Source organism: Gobius niger, assembly GCF_951799975.1.
Source record: "Gobius niger genome assembly, chromosome: 8".
NCBI classification, from domain to species: Eukaryota; Metazoa; Chordata; class Actinopteri; order Gobiiformes; family Gobiidae; genus Gobius; species Gobius niger.
In genome coordinates this window covers 31,867,314-31,891,393 of record NC_136859.1, presented here as the reverse complement: position 1 = coordinate 31,891,393, position 24,080 = coordinate 31,867,314, and the positions used below count along the sequence as shown (strand labels likewise).

Sequence of the window (24,080 nt, the reverse complement as noted above, 5' to 3'; positions counted from 1 at the left end):
AGAATAAAAAAAAAATTTTATATGGAGCATTGCCTGCCTGTGATTACATATCAGAACAAACCTACAGTATGAGCCTTTTATTCAATAGTTTGATTTGGGTTTTCTTGCTAGGTGAAATTCTTGGGCTGGCATTGTGTAAATAGTTTTAAGCCCCGCCTTTTGATTGATTTATTGACTGTTTATTCCGAGCTCGATGTACTTTATATATACACAACCTTTATGCATTACCATGTGCAGTTTTTACAACATATTCAACATACATCCATTCATCCATCCATTGTCTTCCACTTGTCCGTTGCTGGGTCGTGGGGGCAACTGCTGGAGCTGCCCAGATCACACTGCGCCAGCCCCTAATGGCTCCTCCTGCAGGTGGTGGGTCCACAGAAGGGCGGCCTCACGATTCAAACCGGGCCTGTTGGTCTCTCATAAGGGGCTTCTGAACCGCTCTTTGTCTGACCCGTCACCTAGGACCTGTTTGCCATGGGAGACCCTACCAGGGGCACGAAGCCCCCGACAACAGAGCTCCCAGGATCATTCGGGTGCTCAAACCCCTCCACCACAATAAGGTGGCAGTTCCAGGAGGGGTACTTTCAACATACAATACTGTACATCAGGGGTAGGCAATCTGAGGCCCGGGGGCCAAAATCGGCCCTCCATCATCAAACTCTGGCCCTCGAGATGATTTTGAGAAATATTATGACCCAAATCAGAGATCAAATGCCTGTTAAAGTATTCTAGAAATGTTAAAAATACTGTCAATTCCTTAAAATGTCTTAGCAGAGCACCCTTTTAGGCTATAATCCTAAAAGACTACTCTAAGAATACTAAGAAATGATTTAAATCTACTGGAAATAAGAGATTAAATCTAAAGATTGAGTGGATTTGGTCTCGCCTTAAAACAGATAAAACCTATTCTTGCCAATGGAACAAGCACAAGTTTTTTCTTAAAGGGACTATAAGGAGTTTAAAAATGTTAAAATTAAGTATTTTCCTCCCCCTACATGTTCCAGCCATGTCCTAATGTGTAGCTCAGACCTGTTCACCACAACTGCCTCTAAAATCCTGTACCGTCACTCAAAAATGTGTCACTTCGGCCCGAATTGCCGTCATGCACGAGCTTAATATAGAAGGTGCAGTTACACATATGGCCTAAGGTGGCAGTAGTGAGTATAAAATGGCGAACTTGCATCCAGCCCCTTTAATTCAGATTATTTTGTATAATTGGTCCTTTCGGCCCTTGGTCTTTTGACAATGAAGAAAACCGGCCCTCCACCGAGCAAACTTGCCTACCCCTGCTGTACATAAATAAACTCAAGCGGGTTCGGGTAAGGGCGGGTTAGGCAGTTCCCACCCCTGTAAGTATGATAATTCCATTAATGTGAAGCCAATAGCAGGACAATGTGCAATAACATGACGACAACAATCGGCACAATGATCCCAGCCAAGCCCAGATGTCGCAGCACCTCAAACCACGACGCGCAACCACACCGGAAGCGGAAGTTCAGGTACACAACTGGAATTACCTGAAGACCTCGGAGTTTGTCGATTTACCCAAAAGGTAAAAATCTTGTTGAACTTTACGACCTGACACGGCAGATTTGCATGGGTCGGTAAATCTAATCCTTGTGCGAATAGAGAGCCGATCTGGTGGGCACACTGATCCAACACACACGAGCTTCTCTTGAGTTACAGCTAAATAACAGCTACGGCGCGAGCACAGTATTACGCCTTATGTATTATTCAAAACGCCTTATTGTGCACCGTGAAGAGGACCAACCACACATGATGAGGCGAGCAGTGGCCTGGGACCAATAAGTGGGATAGTGGGGAATTATTGGGGTCATCATTAATACAAAGCGCTGCAGCCATCGAAAACAAAGAAAGGGCTGTTAATGGCGAAGGCCCTGAATATCTCTGTGACCTCCTGAGAGCCGTGAGATGTGCACGTGGCTCCCAGAGTACGGACTGAATATGGTGTCTCATTTTTTCCGTTATGTTTCCCAGTTATGGAGCTCACCGTGGAAATGAAAAACAGAAGCGGCGTTCGATTGTAAGCAGACAGACCAGAAATATTTTTTATAGCATCCGTTAGCCTGCTACCCTATAGCCGTTAGCATTTAGCCTTCAAACACTGCAAATTATGAAGGTTCCATGGGTTTTCAGGTGTTGTCAACCCATCGACGATTCTTTGAGATTCTACTTTAGATGCAAATTAGCATATAGGCTACAAGTGTCCTTTGAGCCAAATGCTAAATCAAATTCAGTTTCTGCTTTTTGTGGTGTCGGATACACATCCAATGGCCACTAAACATCATCTTATAATGTGTTGATGACGGATATGAATATCATAGCTCGCCATACTTTGGCTTTATTCATTTCGATGCAGATTGAACCCTCAGTTCAAACAGGTCCAGGAAGCCGTTGGCCGACAGAAACTTGTAGGAACCGGCTCAGAAAGCTAACAGCGTTTCTGTAACTTCTCTGTAACTTATTTGCCTTGAGACCACAATTTGTATTCGTAATTCAAATTGTAATGAAGCTTATAACGGAGTCTTATCTATTCTATACCTGAAGCACTTTGAGTTGTATCTGAAAGGTTGCCTTGAGCTGAGTTAAGTTGATTAAAAATGTCAGCCATAATTCTGAATCAAGTTGGTGTTGATTTGTTTTTTAACTTTATGAGCATTTTGAATGAAAGTAACAACAATGTGCTCCTTGTGGCTGACTGAGGATAGTCTCGCCGACCAGACTCCGCCTCTTTACAGAAGAGGGTCTGGCAACACTCCATTGCGCGCTTTCAAAGGAAGTGACGCAGCGATATGGAGCCTACTGACCAATCAGAGCAGCTCCCTGAACGAGCGTCACGTTGTTGTGCCTTTGTTTTGTAGTTTTTCAACACAAGCAACCACTTCACGTAATGCTCCGGTATGCTTTTATTCTTAAGTTTTTCTGACATAAACGACAGAAGTCATTTACTGAACTCCGTGTGGCAGGAGCGCCATTGTTAATGTCCGAATGATACAACTTTCATGTCGCTGTTTCTGTCGTCACATCCGCCATGTTCTCATTGGCTGCTCTGCGCTTCGGTTGTCCCACATTAGTTCCGCCTCAAGCAGTAGCTTTTCTACGACAGGGTCCCCAGACTAGTCTCCTGCTTATTAATTAATAAACATCGGAGATTAGTCCGGATGCCAGGCTAGACTGAGGATCCATAAAACGGGTGGGAAATGGAGATCCTGGTCATCAAAGTACAGGTGATGCAACTCAAAATGAGGGAGTGGCAATGCACACTTTATTTACTGGCATATTTGGTTGGGACAGTGCATGTTCATGACGAGCCCACGGCTACACCAGATTGTAACCATGGGCTAATTTGCATCCAAACACACTCTCAGTCATCCTGGCTTATTGTACATGTTTTTAGCTGTCAGGGAAACCGGAGTGCATGGAGGAAACCTACGCAGAACATGCTGTGAGGTGTGAGGTATGTGTGTGAGGTACGAGCACTAACCACTGCGCCACCGTGCCACACTTATGCTCCTGGGCCTGGTTTAAAGATATTTTGCAACGATGACAATCCGAACACAGCGACTGTGGCTCAGATGGTAAAGCGGGTCGTCTTATGCCTTGTCTCCAGTGCTTGTGTACACTGGTGTGGAGAGCAGTGTTGGGGAGTATCGGAATACGTGAATTAGTAAAACTTATTTTGAGTGACAATACAGTTACTCTTTTCTTTGAGGCAGATTACAGTTACTTTCCTAAACTCAAAGGAATACATCGAAGTACTCAATCAATCATTCAATCAATCAATTAGCAGTAAATGTTTTATACAGTGCTTTTCTGGACACGAAGAGGCTTTACATTGCATTATTCATTCACTCCATACTTGGTGGTGGGAACCTGCTATTGTAGCCACAGCTGCCCTGGGATATACTGAGGGAAGCAAAGCTACCAGTCCCTCCGACCACCATCAACTCACTCACTCACTCGCTACATTCACCCAGACTTCCTGTGTTACCAAACGGTCTCCATCCAACCAGGCTCTTCCTGCTGAGCTTCAAGACCTGACGGGATCAGCAGACATGGTAGTGCTCATTTACATTTACTCTACTTGACTAAATTGTAGAAAATTTAAGAAATTAGAGTATTAGAGTAGTTTTATGATACGGTACATTTTACTTCTACTTGAGTAAAACGATTATGAAGTATCTGCACTCTTACTTGAGTAAAAATAATTGTTACTTTTACCGCTCTGAGTACATATTTAAGTGGCAAATGTTTCATTTCGTCTCTCTCGTGCTCCCTGGTCTTTATTATTTTTACGTCATTTTCTTGGAATTTAGATTTATCGCGATCTCCACATTATTTATATTTTGTTTCACACTGATTGATGGCGTCGTGGAAAATAAATCAGTTACTAAGTACTCAAGTAACACTTTCTCCAAGTACTGTTTAACTTTTACATGAGTGATTGTTTGGATCACTTCTTTTTACTACTTAAAGGGGCTAGATGCAAGTTCGCTATTTTATGCTCACTACTGCCACCTCAGGTCTTACGCGTAACTGCACCTTCTATATTAAGCTCGTGCATGACGGCACTTCGGACCTGAAGTAACACCTTTTTGAGTGACAGTGCAGGATTTTAGAGGCAGTTGTGGTGAACAGGTCAGTCTACACATAAGGACATTGCCGGAACATGTAGGGCGAGGAAAATACAGAATTTTGACATTTTTAAACTCCGTATAGTCCCTTTAAGTAAAATTATTTGAAAGCAACTTTACTCTTCAGTTAATATTTTGTCTACTCTACCCATCTCTGATTATTATTATTAATAATAACATGTATCATTTATACAGGTAGTCTTTTGAGACTCTGTGAATTTGAAAGAGAGACCTGTTTGAACAGTTTTCTAAATTATTCAAACATACAGCATCACAACAATAACAACGTAAACATTCATCCAGTTAAAACATTTACAACAGCATTAATATAATAGTTAAAAACAAGACATTCGCATGGTGGATGGTCCTTTACAAGGGATTTAAACTGTTCATGACTGTCCAGACGCAAAGCCTTCTGTGCCTCATCTCAAACATACGGCCTCCTTTCCCCATTCCTCAACTGGTTAGCATCTGACCTGACATTTATTCAATTTAACAATCAGGCAGGACACCAAGAAGTTTACAACAGGTGTTCCAACAAGCGTATCCTACAGGTGTATAATCAAACGCCACACAATTCAGAATACAGTGCTCTGATTGGACAAAGTAATGGAACACGTTACAAAATGCATTTTACGATAAGTATTAAGTAATCAGGAATTAAGTACAATTTCTGAGTTTTCTCCCCAACACTGGTGAGAGTGTTTTTGTGAGCGGGAATGCAGAATGAAAATGATCTCATCCTCTCATGGCTACAATCCAGTAGGTGTGTTTGTGAGCATGAGTCCCGTGTGTCCCCACTGAAGACAGTAAAAAGATAAGGCATTGTATTAGTCCTATGTTTTAAAACTGTTAGCGAGAGTCTGTCCGGTCTCTATAGTGTCCTGTGTCTCAGTGAGCGTTAGTCCACATCCTGCGCTGCATATCAAACACTGAGTGAATGGACCGGGCCAGTTCAAACCAGACGCTTTACACCACTCATTCATTCACTCGGTACTGCTGTTACAAAAAGAATATTGTTTCTGCAAATGTTTACTGTAACCTAAGCCAGTACACCAAAGTGAGAGCTTAGACTTCTATTGTGGTAAATATCTATCCACATGAAATCTCTCAGCATCTTCTTTCTCAGCGCAGAAGCATTACTGTCTCACAAAGGTGTCCAAAAGTGGAGACGATATCCAGAATGATGTGTTGGTCAGATGAAAGGACTTTCAGCCACAAGATGAAGGTTTGTGAATCCAGTAACAAACATTTGCACATTTTCCGTTTGGAGATTTCTTTCCAAACGATAGCATGTCGTAGAACATCGCGAACGAAGCCACTTGTTCCAATTTTTGTGCCAAGTCTACAAGTTTGTAGATATACAGACATGTCGACTGCATCTGTCAGCCATGTTGGAGAGTTCACACACTGGCCTTGTCATATCACTTTGACATGATGGGTCATGACTGTATTGCATGACTGTTTGTTTGTTTATTTACATGTTTATCTGATCGGGACAGAACATGTTAATGAACACGTATGAGACTCATACATGTAAACACGCCATGCCGGATCGTAGTCTTGGGATCATTTCTATTCATTGTCCCCCACTTGCACTCTCACACACACTCTCACTCAGCAGGGCCTCTTGTGTATGTGCTCATTCCATAAAGTCCATAATAATAGACTATTTGCTGCTACCCTTGCAAAAGCTTAGACATTAAAGGCACACTGCGCAACATTTTGGACTGCACTGTACCATCAACACAAAACTTGCTCTCAATGACCAGCTCGACACAGAAAATGCTATTTTTTTTGCAGTGGGTGATCAAAGAATGGATCTGGACGAGGGCCTAGCCTGTTTAACTCTCAATTCTACTGACTTTAGTCGACGTCTCCATGGAAACCAGCCAGAGACGTACCCACTCCCGGTAAAGTTGTAGTCATGTTATAGCAGAGGTGAGCCGCTCAGAGCAAAAGGACGTGAAAATATCTATCATAAAATAAATGCTTGGATTTCAATTTTGTTTATTGGGTCAAATCTTACTCGGTGTGGCTTTAAAGCAGTACTAAGTAACTCTTCCCCCTAGAGGCCATAAGCGCAACTGCAGGTGGCGTAGCAAGTTACGATTTTTTTAACTTATTAATTGTCTTGGAGAGTAAATACTACGCTGACAGGAAAGGCGAAGGGAGAGAGGGATACTGTGCACCCAATTATACAACGGAAATATTTTTTTTCACTCAAACTTTGCTGTAAATACTGTTTAAAGTGACGTTAGCCCGCAGTTAGCTTTGCCCGTTAGCATTTTAGCTTCTTCTTCGTGATTCCATTAGTGTGTATTGCTTTCTCCAGACCGGTGGCAGTCAAGTTGCAAACATGGTTTTCTGGTCAGAGACACCAGGGAGAGATGAAAGACCCTCCAATCATCCCAAAAACACTTGTATTACCCCCACAGGGACTACGGAAAGGATTTATTAAGGTAAACACGTTACTTAGTACTCCTTTAATGATGCACAGCTTTTTTTTTCTTTTTCTGACCAACGCCACCCCAATGCAAATCAAGCCTGACCCGAAAAAATGGGTCTCAATTTTTCGAACCCACACATTTAAAAGATGCTGTCATACAAAGGGGGGGCGTGTCACGTGGCCACGAGTTTACGCTGTGGAGAAACGGCGCTTGTTGCTACCGAGCCTCTGAGGACACCTTTATAAATCGCTCATGGACTTATCAGGAAACGAGGAGCAGAAACTTTCACGAGGCTTCACTTTAAACACGTCACGGACAACTCTTTCTGTCCAAAGTGACCCGGTAGCAGCCGACGTGATGCCGCGAGAAGCTGCACCCCAAAAATAGTAACGGAGGCCTAAGCAAATCAACTCTTCCTCCACACATACTGTAAGGATGCTACAACATGCACGGACTGAGAGGAAGTGGGAGGAAAACGCCGCCTTTTGGAGCGCAACCGCCATACATCGACGACAGCAGTTTAACAGCGCCATTACTTTCCACTCCTGCTCTAACTTCTGCCCCTGGACAAAGCTGCTTGACATGTTTACGGCGGAATCCGTCCCCTCCTGCATCTGCGAAGCCCGGACAAGTCTCACGGTTTCAGCCCGTGGCGCGGTCTAGACCCCGGTCCCCGATCCCAGCCTAACCCCAGTCTGGGGGCCGTGACGTGCTCGGAAAGTCAAAGTCCAAGGCTTTTGTCCCAGGCTGATGCGCGCATATTGTTGGGGCTCGATTGGGGGGCCACACAGCCAGACAGTCCACCCCCACACTCCCCCACCGCCACCCCTTCCTCTCCCATGTCATTCGCCCCAGCGCTAATGCGACGCAGCATATTGTGGAGCTAACAAGTGTCCGAGCGTAGATGTCGAAAGTCCTCAGCAACAGACTGGACCTGCCTGGCTTGAGGAATACATGAATACACAGTCTGACCACATTTTAAAAATCACCACAAAAAGAAAGGACAGATGCTTTAATATTTGGTTGTAGCGTCTTTAGCTTTGATTCGAGATAATAAAAGAGGAGTGTAGCTCGATGAGTAACCCCTTCTGGCAGCTGGCTGACCAAACAACCTTTTAAATATCTACATTTACACACCAAGTATATTATTTATAAACCCTTTTCCCCCCATCATGCTGTGGTGGCTTGGACGCTGCAATTTTTGGTGGACCTCAGGCGTCTTGTTTCGCCAGAGATGGTCATTTTACTGCAATCCTAATGATTCCACACAATTAAAACCTCAAAAAGTGTATGTATTGTTAGACAGAGCTGGCATTACAGTTCCAAGCCTAAATAAAAGTGTGGGGAATGGTTTAAAGGGACTGTACGGAGTTTAAAAATGTTTAAAATGATGTATTTTCCTCCCCCTACATGTTTCAACAATGTCCTAATGTGTAGAGTGAGCCCAGACCTGTTCACCACAACTGCCTCTGAAATCCTGCACTGTCACTCAAAAAGGTGTTAATTCGGGTCCTTGAGCTTAATATAGAAGGTGCAGTTACACGTATGACCTGGGGTGGCAGTAGTGAGTATACAATGGCTAACTTGCATCTAGCCCCTTTAAACATTGCTTAGGCCTATATACATGCAGTTGAATGTTTTAATGCGTTGACCACCGATCTTCCATGCCGTATACATGTCAATATATGGCCTTAGGTGAAAAAAGTTTGGACACCCTTGGTTTGAACAGAACAATATACGCCGCATTTAATTTGGACAATCATAGTGTCTACAATTACTCAACCCCCAAGTTCCTCCCTTTTTTGCTTCTTCTTTCTCACATTTTTCTGTTTTTCACAACAGTCCAACATTCGCATCACACGTACACCACACACGGAACATTTACACAACCAAGACAGACTTCACAGCAGCCTGAGGACCACGGCCAAAGTCTTCGCGTGGATTTGGGGACCAATCGCAGAACGAGGAGGGACGGCAAGACGATGACGCACTATTCCACATACGGAAGTTTGAGAATCCAGCAGGCGCAAATCATTCTTTCCCTTTAGACCGCGTTCTAAATAGTTTAGCTCGAAAGTTATACAATTGATACCACTGGCTATGGCAGACACATGATAGACATTCATAGTGCCCAATAAACGGCTATGGACGATTATAAACCACACCTCTTCTACGAGACAATGAATTGGGGGTCCCCAGACTAAATATGACTTATATTTTATATCTTTGGCTAAGATCGCTGTACAACCTACAAGCCGTACTTTGCTTTGCTTTCATTGTACATCTCTTGCAGTACATCCTCCACACCCTCATCCCTAACCCTGTCCCTCCACATTGCAATGATTTATCGTGTGTAACTCTTCTTGTCACTTGGTGTTGCTTAAATAAAGGAGAATACATTTTATTTCTAAAAGTCAAAAGATCCAGTGTTGCGTTCATTTTTTCACCAAGATACTTGCATTGATGATGGGAGAGCGTGACCACTGCACAAAGGTTCTCAGTGGGGGTACGATCTGGACTCAACCTGAGATTCGTTTCTGTGACGTCAGATACCTAGGAGATCTCAAAGACACTCTATACGACTCTTTGAGATCTCCTTGGTATCTGAAAAGTCAGGGACGTCGGAAACATTGCACAGTTTGAGGACAACAAATTTCACTTTCAGACTGCGTAGACCTCTCGGAGACCGTGCCGAGACGCCGCTGAAATCGAACCTGTTCGTTTTCACCGAGACTACCCGGAGACTCGCCTTGTTGCATTGACGTCTCCGTGACTAGCGGCGAGTCCGGTCTCCAACTGGTCTCCAACACCGGTGCTGATGATTGTTGGATGGCAATGGAAACATTCTTAAACAACATCAATCTAAATGCCAGTCCAGCTGATTTAGTATTTTTTGCTGAACATAGCAATAGCTCGTAAATGTTCTCCTTAAAAAGTTGACACCCCGATATTTATTGTACATAACGACGTATGGATTCAAACCTTTTGTCACACATACAATTTAAGGGTCAGCATTGGGAAAGAGCGACATTATCTCGATTGGATGTGGCCGACAATGTGGAAAGAAAGAGGTTCTGTCTGTCATGCTACTGACTGACACAGGAAGTGATGAACTGAAGGGGTAGATTCTGCTGTTCTGGTGATGGCCCAGAGGAGAAGGCTGGCAGGATAAGGGGAGCTGATGATGACGATTTAACCATGTTGCTGCAACCAAACAACCCTAAATGCTCACCGAGGAGTATAGTTTCTAGGTTCACGTCACATCCCCTACTAAAAGTGCCATTACACTACATTACACGACAAGTGGCTACGGCGCAGTCACCACGGAACTGTCAACACACCCGCTTATCTCCAGCTTTCACTCTGACATCTTTCATTCCATGCAATTTCATCAATGCTCCACTTATATTCCACACGTAGTGCCAGAGGGCTATAGGCAGCTCCTTTTTATGTAGTCATCAATCTATGGCTAGAACGGTGGGTATAGCGCATTCATCATTCACCTATCTAACAGCAGGCCCACATCCTCAATGTCAATGTATATATGACAAGGAGCCAGTCGCTAATAGCCACATAAAATATGCATTGCGTCAAAGGCTGAATAGAGTGCGGACGGGGTTTTGGACAGTTGGAACACCACGGGTTTTGGCGCTGGAATCGATATTCTTTAAGGTTGTGGTAAACTCAGCAGCCTGTGCACTTAGCTATAGCTGAAACAATCAACTATAGCATCACAAAAATCACAACAGTGTTTGAGAACAGTCATCCAGTCCAGAACTAGAACGAAACCTCATAAGGTCAGTTATTTTCTCATTGGATATCGTGTTTAAAATACGCTAACAGTTTCAAGCATAGAGATCACAGAAACGCTTTTAGCTAACCTGCTTCTGTTTGCCAACGACTTCTCAGACCCGTTTGAATTGTCCGTTTCATGACATTGATCAAATTTCTCCATCAGTACCATACTATGAGGCAGGGGTAGGCAACGTCAGGCCCCCCAATATGATTTTGTGAAATATTATTATGCAAATAAGGGATCAAATACCTGTTAAAGTACTCAAGAAATAGTGTCCTTTTACATTGTATTTTTTAAAGCAGTACTAAGTAACGTGTCTACCTTAATAAACCCTCCCCGTAGTCCCTGTGGGGGTAATACAAGTGTTTATGGGATGATTGGAGGGTCTTTCATCTCCCCCTGGTGTCTCTGACCAGAAAACCATGTTTGCAACCTGACTGCCACCGGTGCGGAGAAAGCAATACACACTAATGGAATCACGAAGAAGAAGCTAACAGGCTAACGGGCAAAGCTAACTGCGGGCTAACGTCACTTTAAACAGTATTTACAGCCAAGTTTGAGTGAAAAAAAAATTTCCATCCACCAATTGGATGTACATTATCCCTCTCTCCCTTCGCGCTTCCTGTCAGCGTAGTATTTACTCTCCAAGACAATTAATAAGTTAAAAAATCGTAACTTGCTACTACACCTGCAGTTGCGCTTATGGCCTCTAGGGGGAAGAGTTACTTAGTACTGCTTTAAATGTCTTTGCAGAACATCCCACTTGGTCATATATAATGTAAAACAGTGATTCTCAACTGGTGGGTCGGGACTCAAAAGTGGGTCGCGAGCCTGTAGGGAACTTTTTTTCAATATTTTCCATCTGAAACTACACAGAAACACACTGGAGTCTGTTAAAATGAATATTATTGGGTTGTTTTGATCATAATTTCAGTCTTAAAAGCAAATCTACAGCTTGTTCAATAAAATATTTTATGAGATATATGACAAATGACAGTTTTATTTGGGTCACAGCTTGTCATAAAGGTAATGGCGGGTCTCGGAGCCGGACCACTTTAGAACCACTGATGTAAAACATTGGCATTTGCAGAAAATGGTTCTTAACTTTAGGCTACAATGGTGAGGGTCGGCCCTTGTTGTTTTGGCAAAGATGAAAATCGGCCCTCCATGACACAAACGTGCCTACCCCTGCTATAAGGTGATGTTTTGTGGCCACTGGATGTGTGTCCGACCCACAAAAAGCAGAAATTTAATTGAATATGAGTTAGCATGTAGCGCAGAGGCCGCTTTTATACGCTACGCTAGTTCTTACCTAAAGTAAAATGTCCAAAGTTCTGTACATTCGTTAACCAGGCTTTGACATCACCTAAATGTGTTCGAAATGGTTGACAACAGCTGGAAACATCTGGATTGTTCATGTTTCATTGCTATAAATGCTTATGGCTTTAGTAAAAATAAATTGAGCAAGCTAACAAACGCTGAAAAGTTTCCCAGACTCGCCGGTTTGCTAGCTGTCCGCACTGTTAACATACAATACAAACACACATACAAAAATCGCATTGACTTTTTGCAAAATTCTACTATTAAGTGTTTAAAAGCACAGCGGAGGCTACGTGCTTTTATAACATGTGATTTTTTTAAAGGGAGTTACCGCATAGCTGATTAGCTGCTATCATTCTTTTAAACTAGGGGTCCTCAAACTTTTTTTCTCTGGGGGCCACATTATCGTTCCTGACTGTGATGGGGGGCCGGGCCGGGTTGGCTATAACATAGAATTGTGTGACCCAGACCAAAATACAGCAGGCCTCATTGTGAAGTAGAGATTACTCGCCTGGCACTGACGTCCACACGTCTATATTCACAAGATCAACACTTGATTCCAGGCACATATTTGTTTAGCTGTAGTGGTTTGCAAAAATAGTAATCAAGTCTTCACACTTTGTTTTAATTTGAAATACAATTAAAAAACACAGGTATTCCATTTATTTTTATTTTCAAATAAAACATCATTGTGTAATGTGACCAAAGTAATAACTGCTTACACTTGTATTGTGCTTTACAAGCCTGTAGTCATTATGCATTCACTCACACTCTGTGATGGTAAGCTTCATTTACCACGTGGCTATAATGTGTTGTTTATATTATGATCTCTTATGTCAGTGCCCTCTGCTGGACACGTGTGGAATTCTCTTTTATTTATTTAAGTTGCCCCCTAGTGGCTGGAATAAGTAACCCTGCACAGGGATGGGCTAGAGACTTCCTTTTTTTTGTTTTTTTGACACACTCCGAGATTTGTGCTCTACAAGTCAGGGACCGGGTTAAACCCTCTCACGGGCCGGATTTGGCTCTGATGATTGGACCACTTGGATCTTGAAAATGTTGGCGTATTTTAAATATGAAAAGCAGTGAAAAACAAACTGACATTGTGATGTTTACAATTACCTGGAAAAAGAATTCGAGAACAAAGCCTGCAACACTCTCTACACTCCCATTAGTGAATGTCAACCTGAGCAATGAAACCCCTTATTCACAACCTTAAACACACAATCCTTCATCTTGTAAGTACTGACCAAAAACCTGCTCATGATTCTGTAGAAATTGTAGAATCTATAGCTGTACAGACTCCTGAATGAGAGGGGCCTTTGTCGCCAATAAGTTTTCTCTTCATAGTACATTTAAACAGAAACTTTATGCTTTTAATTTCTGCGGTCAAAGGAAACTCACAGCATTAAATCTGCTTTCTTTTTTAAGGCAAGGGGGATCATTGCCTATTAAGGGACATTACAATAAAAGTGAATACAGTATACCAGAAGGGCTCATTTCAATCTGCAGACCCCCTGCAGGTGATGTTACAAAACATGAAAACGTAAGAACACATACAAAGACTCTATGTGTATATACAGGTGCACATAGCCTGCATAAAAAAAAACAAATGAAGCCAGAAAGGGACAAATGATAATCTCCCATTGTGCAATATTCCCCTGTTTATATAAAGCACACTACGCTGACAGAATAAAGCAAACATAATGACTGGTGCTGCACTGTCCATGCTTGTAAACAGTGGTTTATAGGTCACACACGCTCACATGTTTGTGTGTCTCTTCCCCACAGTTTAAAGTGTTCGGGGGAAACACTATTCCAGATCTTTGACTGGCCGTTTTGAGGAAAATTGATGGCAGTTCACAATAGTGTGTCATTGCTCCGCAGTCACATTCCCCTTAGATCTGTGTCAAAATAAACCTTTCACGCTAAAAGACGAATATCAAGAGTTATTCCAAATGCACAGTTCGTCTTCACCATAGCCTAATATATTCAGCTTGAGCTCACTGGGTGAATGTTCTTTGACATTAAGATTTCTCCTTTTGGCTCTGGCTTGTTAAGGGGATTTGGAGAGGTGCCATTTGCTACCATGGAGCCACTTTGTACAGTGTTACTCCATTTTACGCGGGTGATGTGCCCTCTTCAGCCGAAATACACAAAATGAGTCTTTTGTGCGGATACACTGGCAGCAAATGTGACTGCACTGTATTTAAAGTTCCTCGTTTATGAATGAAATGCTTCCTATAATAGGCTATATATATATATATATTTGGCACATCCACTCCTCCTACTTCACATTTAACGACCTTTATTCAGAAGTGTCATTCTTTTTTTTCCCCTTCTTGATGAGCATGCCTTTTTTTTTTTTTTTACGCGCGGCCACTTCGCGTATACCCCCGCGTTGTGCCACGGTGCCACAGGCGTGCGTACCAAAAAAAAAAGGCACCACCACTCACCTCCAAGTTCGCCTCCTTTCTCCTCTCTTTTTTTTTTTTTTTTTTTTTTTAACTGTAGCGCGCGGAGAGCACAGTGGAACCGGGGGGGGGGGGAAAGGGGGCACGTCTTTTGTCCCGGCTGGCACGCAGCACGTCCCCTCTCTCCCTCTCTCTCTCCATCACTCTCACTCTTCCTCTCTTCCAAATTGAAGCGGGATTCCATTCCGATGAACGCCTCGGAAGAAAAAAAAAAAAATAACCCGCTTTTTGTTTTCGCGCAACAACAACTACAAAAAAAAAAAAAAAGAAAGAAGAACGAGAAACGAAAGGCATCCATACAGTATAGAAAAGCCTCCGCCGAAACAAAACAACATGGCGGACTGGAGAGGGAAAGGGGGTGAAGGGAAGAAAAAAAAAATCTCCCACGCCACAGTCATTACGCGTGCAATTAGAAAGTGATTTGCATAAATGCTAATGAGGCAGAAATGCATGTCCGCGCCGGAGGGAGACGGAGGGGAGCGCTCTCCTCTCTCCTTTCTTCTCCCCCTGACTTTGAACGCGCTGATGGATGCTCTCACGCATGTTACAGGCCCCAAAAAAGAAGAGAGTCTGCGCCATCCGAGGGCTCCCAACGCGTAAATCCACGAAATCTATAAAAAACAAACAAAAAAAACGCACGTTTAGTAGGCCTATACTGTCTCTTTTTAAAGCGTAATTTTTGGGCTCAAAGGTGAATGGATGTGACGGGGGCTGCTCTAATGACAGTGAAAATGATGTGACCAAAAGCGGGCCGAACACTGTGTTCCTTACGCAAACGAGTCGCAATTACCGCCTCCTAATCTGTTTTAATAGGACGCCCTCGTTGCCATTTGCGGGCGCGTAAACAAAGAAATAGGCCTGAAGAATAAAGGCTGTAAAAATGCAGCTACACCTTTAAAAAAAAAAAAAAAAACGTGCCCAAGGCCCCGGCGGTAAAGCGACCGAACACGCGAGTATAATCACTGTAAACGCGTGGGAAACGATCTGCTTTAAAGGCACACTGCGTAACATTTTCGACTGTTCCGTTGCCAGCTATAACAAAAAATGTTCTCAAAGCCGGGGTACCTGGCTTTTTCTTGTTGTTGTATATAATTATTTTTTTGCCGTCACAGAGTATGTTGTAAACACAGCAACAACGATAAAAACTGGGAGGATAAATGGAGAAACTAAATTGCGAGGGCTGGACACGAGTTTGGGCCAAAACTAAAAATGAAAAAATGTGAACAGGAAAAAAAAAAAGAAATCAGCTTTAATGACCAGAGAGACACAAACACAGGTATCACGATCTCTAATGAAGCACAATTCTTGTTCATTTATTCCGGTCATGAAAATGGTGCAAATGTTACACGGTGTGGCTTTAAATTTGGAGCGTTTGAGAATCACCAGGCCGCGAGTGCTGGAGGCTACAGTTGCAGCGTTTTTAGGTCGTGTGTTTGCGTGTGGCACGGTCACAGTCATGGGAAATGGATGATACTTAACGAGAGACTAGCGGCGATGCTACACGGTATATAAGGTTTATGTTTGTTTTTTTTTCTTTAATGATGTGTTGAAGAAGAAGCTACAGGAGGATCATCATTTCATCTCATGCACAGACAAATGTAACTCCTCCCACCATAACCAAGTGCATTTTCTCCAGTTCAGCTTTACCCAAATCTTAAAGCTTACAGCCTATTTAAAAGACCTACAAAAAAATGATCGAAATGGATCTTTTCCTTGCGTTGTTGTCGCGTTGTCATCAGATTTTTGCCACTTTTTCATTGATCATTTGTCGCTTTTTCGGGGCTCTTTTTACTGCATTTTCGAACCATTTTTGTCACTTTTTAAATATTTTTGGTGTTTTTTTGTTTGTTTGTGTTTTCCTTTTCCCCAAACCTTTAGATTTGGAGACTTGGTTAAGGCTGGGGTCAAGAGGTTAAACAACTACATCATAATAATATTGCATAAATCCTCCTATAAAAGAGCCAGAGGTTTGTTATGAAGGCCTGCAGTGATGAAGCTCCCTGAATGCCCTGGTCACGGTGAACCTCCGTCTGCCCCTGGGCCTGTCCGTGACACCGCTGTCATTTTTTTTTTTTTTTTTTTTAATTCGCTTCATTTCTTACTACACTTCTTCTACTAATTGAGCGATAGGTGAGCCGCACATGCGCAGTGGGGGTCCCCCGCGGGGAGGCAGGCCGCGTGTGGAGGAATGACGAGTGTGTGAGAGACGAGGCTGTCTGTGCATGGACTAACCGGGCGCAACAGCTCCGGAGTGTTTCCGCGCGATGTGGGCGTCTCATTTACGCAGCGCAAATACACACTCATGTCGAGGTATTCAATGATCAAAGACAATAAAAAAAAATAAAAAAAAATAAAGATAATTATGTGTTTTGCAAAGCTTTACACATCTATGTTTAAGATCTTGTGCACGTGGATGAGCTTTTACGCGCAGCCAGTGCCTATAGAACAAGCCGGAAAGCAGCGCTGATCACATCAATTTAAAGTGCAAACCGTTATTGTGTTTAATGCAGAAACCTCAAATGTTTAAATCCCACGTGTTTGGGCTGATGTCTATTTAAAGGTCTCCTGAGACCTGTTCCTGAACGTGTCCCCGGCCTGGGCCTCTGTCGAAAGCAACGAATGGGTAGAGTTGGTGACGCATAGCCTAAATAAATGATTGGCTTTAAATGCGTAATTTCAGTTACAAGTTAAAAAACACAATCACAGTCAACAGGTCTGTTTTAAAATAGGTTCAGTTTAGCTCTATTTGGTGATCATTCAGAAAGGTGACTGTGACTTGACAACATCGCACTTGGACTGAATTATGAATGGTCAAAGCGATTACTCTAATGTAATGTAATGTAATGTAATGTAATGACCCGCACTGCTTTACTCATTCATTACTCTTCCGTTTTTATTTTACCCATTTTCTTGTTTTATTATATACCCTGCTATATTTATATATATTTTTTTATTTTGTCTGACAATTCGTCTTAGCCGCTGCTGACTTTAAAAACACGTTGTATTCGTTTTATAAATGATATACAATATCCCAGATGAATTTTTGGGTAAAGAATCATTGTCGTGATGAACCGATCCATCCAAAGTCTCCCTTTCCTGTTCTATGAAAGATCGTAACTTGTTCCTATTGCTTTACGTTTCTTTCTTGCGGCCTGTTTCATATACAGTAAGGACCAATAATAGTTTCCTTTATTCATATTTTATGTTGCCAATGTTTAAGCCAATAATCCAATCGCCTTTACGTTGAACCCCCTCGTGTATTTTGCGCGTAAATCCATTCATCCAGCCCTGCTTCAACTTTCCTCATTTTGTTCTGGTTTGTCTCATCTAAAATGTGATGTCGTCTCGTGCATTTTTATTTCCATAATATTGTCTAAAATGATGCAACCTCAGTGAAAATAAAATAAAATAAAATAAATAAAATACAGTTTCAGGTAGGCTATAATAAGCACCAAGTTTGGCGCTTTACGCACGGCCCTTTGGGAGAACGCGCTCCTCACCCGTGCGCGCCTTGATGTGAACGCACGCTCGACGGTGCACTGGCGTGCGCGCGCATTTGCATGTCGTATCCCACGGTGTAGACGACAATGGGGAGCAATTAATATGCGCATAAATTAAAAGTGAGAGGAAAGGAGGGAGGGGGGGGTGGGAGGGGTGTGTGTGTGTGTGTGTGTGTGTGTGTGTGTGTGTGTGTGTGTGTGTGTGTGTGTGTGTGTGTGTGTGTGTGTGTGTGTGTGTGTGTGTGTGTGTGTGGGGAGCAGCTAAAACTCCGCAAACAAGCTGCGCTCTAGAAAACGCGCGAGGGCCGCCCTGTTCACACGGGACACGCGCACGGGCACGGGGGTAAGCAGGAGGAGGAGGAGGGAGGGGGGAGAGCAGAACACGTGAGAGCGTAAAAGGGTTGAGACGTAGAAAGGTGATGCCGGGATTGGTTCCACGTATAAAGACACATTGTTCTGTTAACCTCTTAACCCCCGCATGAACCGAGCTTGTTTTCTCCAGTTTGGCTTTACCCAAATCTAAAAAGAAAAAGTGGCAAAAGAGCGACAAAAACGTTCCGGAATTGCAACAGTGACACAATAAAAGCGACAAAAACACACGACTAAAGAGTGACGAAAAAGCAGCAAAAAAACAGCAAGACCCGAAAGAGTGAGAAAAGAAAATGCGACGAAAGAGGGACCAAAACACGACCAAAGGAAAAAAACAGAACGTGACAAAAAATACGAAAAGTTCAGTTTTGTAAGTCTTAGCTTTCAAATGATGCGTCAAACTGGCCTACAGGCTGTGAACTCCTGTCGAGACGTTTTTAGACTTGGGTAAAGCCGAACTGGAGAAACTGTGCTCTATTATAAGGTGAGGGTGAAGAGATTTAAGGGCTCACGTTCTGCTGAACTGACTTTTTTTTAAATGTCGGCGTTTCGTGTCATCATGTTGCTCGTCATCGGACTATACCTGCAGTTGTGCATGTGTGAAACAAAAAAGAAACCCTGCACGCTAAGTCTGTCTCTTTCCCCCGAGGGTGCTCGTCCACCTTCTGATGTCATTAAGTGGTGACCTCAGTGCATTCTTTTAAAATTCAGACACCTCAGGCAGATTTTATTCCCTCATTTTTGACTTAATTTAAGGTGGTATTCTAATCAAAATCCAAACTGTTCAGGTTGACGCACACGACACCCTAAGAAATGAGAATATGAGGTATATTAAATCACACCCTGAACTTCTCCATATCTTGGTGCAAAGTTATAATACATTTCTGAAAGGCAATGGTCAGAATGTGTCTTTCATTCCATAGAAGTTAAATCAAATTTGGTAATCACTTCTTTCTTTCTTTTTTACCGTAGTGATTTCAGTAGTGGTGACTGGACTGTGATTCACTCGAGGGCAGCTCACTTCCATCTTCAGAAGCTTCATCTCGTTCATGAGTCAGACTGGCGAGACACACAAGAGGCCCTTTTAAACTCTGGTCTCAAGCTTGTATGTTTAATCAGAGAAAGAATCTACTGAAGACCGAAGCCAACAGTCCTCAACGCTATCAACCCAGTCCAGTCGACCATATTTAAACGCCTATTACAAGGTTCTATCCACTCCTTTTTGATCATGGACATGTTTGAATTATTGCAAGAGTGGCATGAAAGGCATAAAAATGTAAATATTTCATTGTCTTAAAAAATACTTTATTAAACTTTAGACTTTATTAGAATATATCCTAAGTGTTGGCTTTATTTTAATCCAACAATCCAATACAGGAAATGCCAAGTGATTCCTTCCTTTAATCTTGAACTGGTCTGGAGCCTTGAGAATTTTTAATATGATTGTTATTTAAGGATTTTTTCATCAGAAGGTATTTCAGAAATATGTGGCGGTGCTGCTGGATTCCTTGGAGGAAGCCACTGTCAGGATGAGGAGTGGTTCGGGCCGGTCTTGTGCCGACCGTCACGCTCTTTCGGCGTCAGGGGGCTCAGATGAGAGATTACTCACAGCCAGAGTAGATTAGAGACCCACGGTTCAGCGGTGTCGCCGACAAAAGGCACCAAATCCTCCTCTATCATTCTGTGCCTAGACCGGGCCATCAGTGAGATTTACTCAAGGCCATCAAGTAACTATAACTGGACTTATCTCACCTGAGGCACAACAAGAAAACATTGGCTTGTCAGGGCTAAAAGTGCAACCCTGACTCGTCCCAAGAGTTCATGGTTTGACTTTCTTGCACCTTCTACTAAAATTCTTTTTTGTTTTCCCTCTTTTTTCATGTTGTTCTTATGAATAACAGAAGTAGTATAGTAGTATTTTAAGTCGTATTTTTACCGCATGATTTTTCATTCACTCATTGGCTTCTTTGCACTTCTACTTGAACCATTGTTTTGATGTCTTAACCCCCACCTGAACCACATTTCTCCAGTTTGGCTTTACCCAAATCTAAAAGCTACTTTATAAAAAACAAAAAAAATTGCATCGAAAACGGGGATGAAAATGCAACAAAAACTAGACAGAAAAGTTGCAATCGGTTTTGTAGGTCTTAGCTTTTAAATGGCTGGATGTCGAGAAGCTTTTTAGATTTGGGTAAAGCCGTACTGGAGAAAATGTGGTCGGTGTGAGGTGAAAGTAACACAAAAAAAATAGCTCTCCATCTCTCACTGTTGGCAAACTGTCGTACATGTTTTTAAAGGTGTAGGTGGTCAGGACAGATGATCGCAGTACGTGTCTTTGTTGTAGCACGAGATGTACCGTCAGAGCAGCTCCTCAGCGCGTTGACCGGGAATGCAGCGCCACCCACAGGGCACTCTGCGCACAGTTTCTTTTAAATATATATAAAGCAACACCACCCTCTAGTGGCGATTGTTGTGCAGTACAACATATGAAAACTACTCAGTTCACTTTATTTGCACAGAGAGAACGTGAATCAAGTGGCAGCTTCAATCAAATTAAAACCAATGATAAAGTTGCGGTTCTGGATCTCCATTTGGGGGGGAAAAAGAAAGAAAGAAGTAGACTGCTGATGTGATGAATAGTGTTTAGCTGTTGTTTCTCAAGCATCTATTCTGGCCCCTTCATGTTTTGAGAATCATGACCTTATTAAAACACTAAATATATCTTAAACACCGGACCTGATGAAAAAGTTTAACACTTTAAGAATTTACTGGAGAATGATAGGTCAGACTCATGAACCATAAACTTCCATATATGAACATGACAAGGGCGTCATAATGTACTTTTTGTAGTACACTGTACTTTTTACTTTTTAAAGGAACAGGCCACCGTTTTTCCATGCTGAGATATGTTCTTACCAGAGCTTAGACGAGTTGATACGTACCTGTCTGGTCTTTGTGTGTGCCCGCTTCTAACTTCACCCCCGTTTGGAGCTATAGGAATACATTGGGAGAGGCCAAATGCTAACAACATCTTTAGTCATTTTGTGTGACTGAGGACACGCACAAAGACCAGACAGGTACACATCAACTCGTCTAAGCTCAGGTAAGAACATATTTCAGTATGGAAAAACGATGGCCTGTTCCTTTAAGCAATATCATTTTGAAACAAAAATACTCTTAAATAATATATACCTGTACGTAAAAACCTTTATGTGACACATGAATACAAGTTATATGTCTTTTAAACTTTACTGTTATCTAAAATAAACAATCTATTTGATTTAAATAGCTTTTATTTCCTCCAATTGCAGAATTTTGTACTTTGTTTGGTTTGTCTGATTACATCATCACAACCAAAATCAATCCCTGTTATTGATCACTGTCATTCTCCGCAATCATTTAGTTATAGATGAAATTATTTGTAGAAACATGTTGTTGACCATGAGAGAGGAATATGAATTTTTGTGTCCATTTTGACTGTGACACACCTTCAGCTCAGAACAAAAGCTGAACCAAAAATCTACATAAGAAGGCCTTAAGAACAAATTTGTGTAAGAACATTTCATAAATGGGGTAAAACATTATCAACTCCTTTATTTTTTTTTTCCGAGGGAAGGACCGCCAGATCCCTACACAGCCACTTGCATACAAAAACAATGATTGAATTCTGCACTTGTTTGCTATACTCAGTGTTGACTCATCTCCTCTCTCAGTTTTTAACCAACAAACATCTTGCCCTAAACACCTTCTGTGCTTTGGATCAGCCCCGGTCCAACATGCAGACCTCGCTTTCCGTTCCGCGTGACGCCGTGTGCGCCGCTGATTTCCTGATTGCCTCTCTTTAGGCCTAATTGAGGGGTACCGCTCGAAGAGGATGGAGAGCGGAGGGGGCGTTTGTTGAGCCCCGGTTGCTGTGGAGACTGGCCGTTGCTAGGAGACGGGATGGATGCTGAGGAAGAGGAAAGCAATGGAGCAGGGGGTCACAGAGAGAGGGAGAGAAAAACATGGTTCCAACATGCACACGGGCAAACAGTGTAAACAATCGGACAGGCTGCCGGATGAAAATAGTTTTATGAAAGGCGAGACGATGCAGGTGGATGGAAAAGAAACACAAAATTGTGAGTTGTTGATGTTGTTAAGTTTAGCTGCGTGTATTTTCAAGGACAAAAACTGATGAAGGGTTTTTAAATGATTGATTCATTTTGTTGATGCAAATGTTTTGAAAGTGCCAAACTAGTCTTTTTTGAAATACCAGGGGGAAACAAAGGTTATAACATTTGGTTCTATACCTTCAGAGTGTGAGAAAAATACATCTTCATTTTATAGCTGTGCCCTGACAATGAAGTTTCGTTTTAATCATGCCAGTGTCTTCACAAGACAGAATGATAACATGTAGCACTCCAGTTTGTTTTTGTGAGGAACACTGTCATTTCATTTTCAGATTTCTTCAGTCTGCAAAGCTGAAGATCAGAGTTTGTAGCACGGCCTGGTAAAGGGTTCCCTCTGACATTGACAAACATGGCTGTAGCACTTGACTGTCCTGGCTTCCTCAAAAGAAAAGGCAAAGCATCATTATGAGCCACCTGCTGCCTGTGCATATTGGCTTCCTCGCAATAAGTCCCGAGGTGAGCTGTGTGCAGGGGAGTACAGTATGCTTTGAACAGAGTCAGCTTTACATTCTCTGTATAACAGCCAAACCTCCTGAGTGTAAGTCAGGGCACTGTCTGTAAATGTACTCATCCTTTATTTTTATTTATTCATGGTTTATTTGGTCGGGACAGTGCATGTTAATGATCATACATGGGATTCGACTCATGCGTGTAAACATGCCACTTGGGCTAATATCCACCTGTTGTCCCACACTCTCATTCATCCTGATCTTGTACATGTTTTTAGTGGTAGAGGAAACCTACGCAGACACGTTGAGAACATGCAAGCACCACACAAAAAGGCCCCGTCCAAGTGGGAATCAAACCTGGGACCTTCTAACTGTGAAGCTGCACCACTGTGCTGTACACCATCTGACATGTCCTCAGTGATGATGTGGCCAAGGTGCTTGATTTTGTTAACAACATGAGGTACATAATTTAAATACATTTAAATGATGTACTGTATATGACATTTAATATGTCATGTACTTATCTTCGTTGTTTTTTTTACAATCATACCCATGCTTTTAGTAGTATTAATGTCATGCTCCAGACCATGGGCTGATCTATTGCAGTCGACCAGCCGTACTTGGACTAAACACAACTAAATCATCTGCAAACAACAGAGGATTTGGAATAGGGATTCAACCAATAGCCCGGGAGCTACCAGTAGCTTGCCAGCCCTTTCCAAGTAGCTCCCCAAAGGCTTCATTTCTACATGCTCTTGACAAGTCAGATTTTAGATGGATATTCTTTTTGTTTTCAGCATGTTGAATACACTCCAAACATTTACTTAAATATACTAAATAATTAAAGTGGAAAGTCAATATATTTTCTTCAGTTATGCTGAAATATCGTTTT

The 24,080-nt window shown here is 42.3% G+C and overlaps 1 protein-coding gene and 1 long non-coding RNA gene across 2 annotated transcripts in view; one reads left to right on the top strand and one right to left on the bottom strand.

Moving 5' to 3' along the window:
- The window catches only part of LOC306967087, a 33,052-nt gene extending 18,354 nt beyond the window's left edge, over window positions 1-14,698 (bottom strand). The window contains exon 1 of the long non-coding RNA XR_013793148.1: window positions 14,684-14,698. This is a non-coding gene — a long non-coding RNA (uncharacterized lncRNA). The remainder of the gene's footprint in view (window positions 1-14,683) is intronic.
- mef2d (myocyte enhancer factor 2d) overlaps window positions 1-24,080 on the top strand; it is a 275,105-nt gene that overhangs the window by 17,230 nt on the left and 233,795 nt on the right. The gene's annotated exons all lie outside the window — the stretch shown is intronic.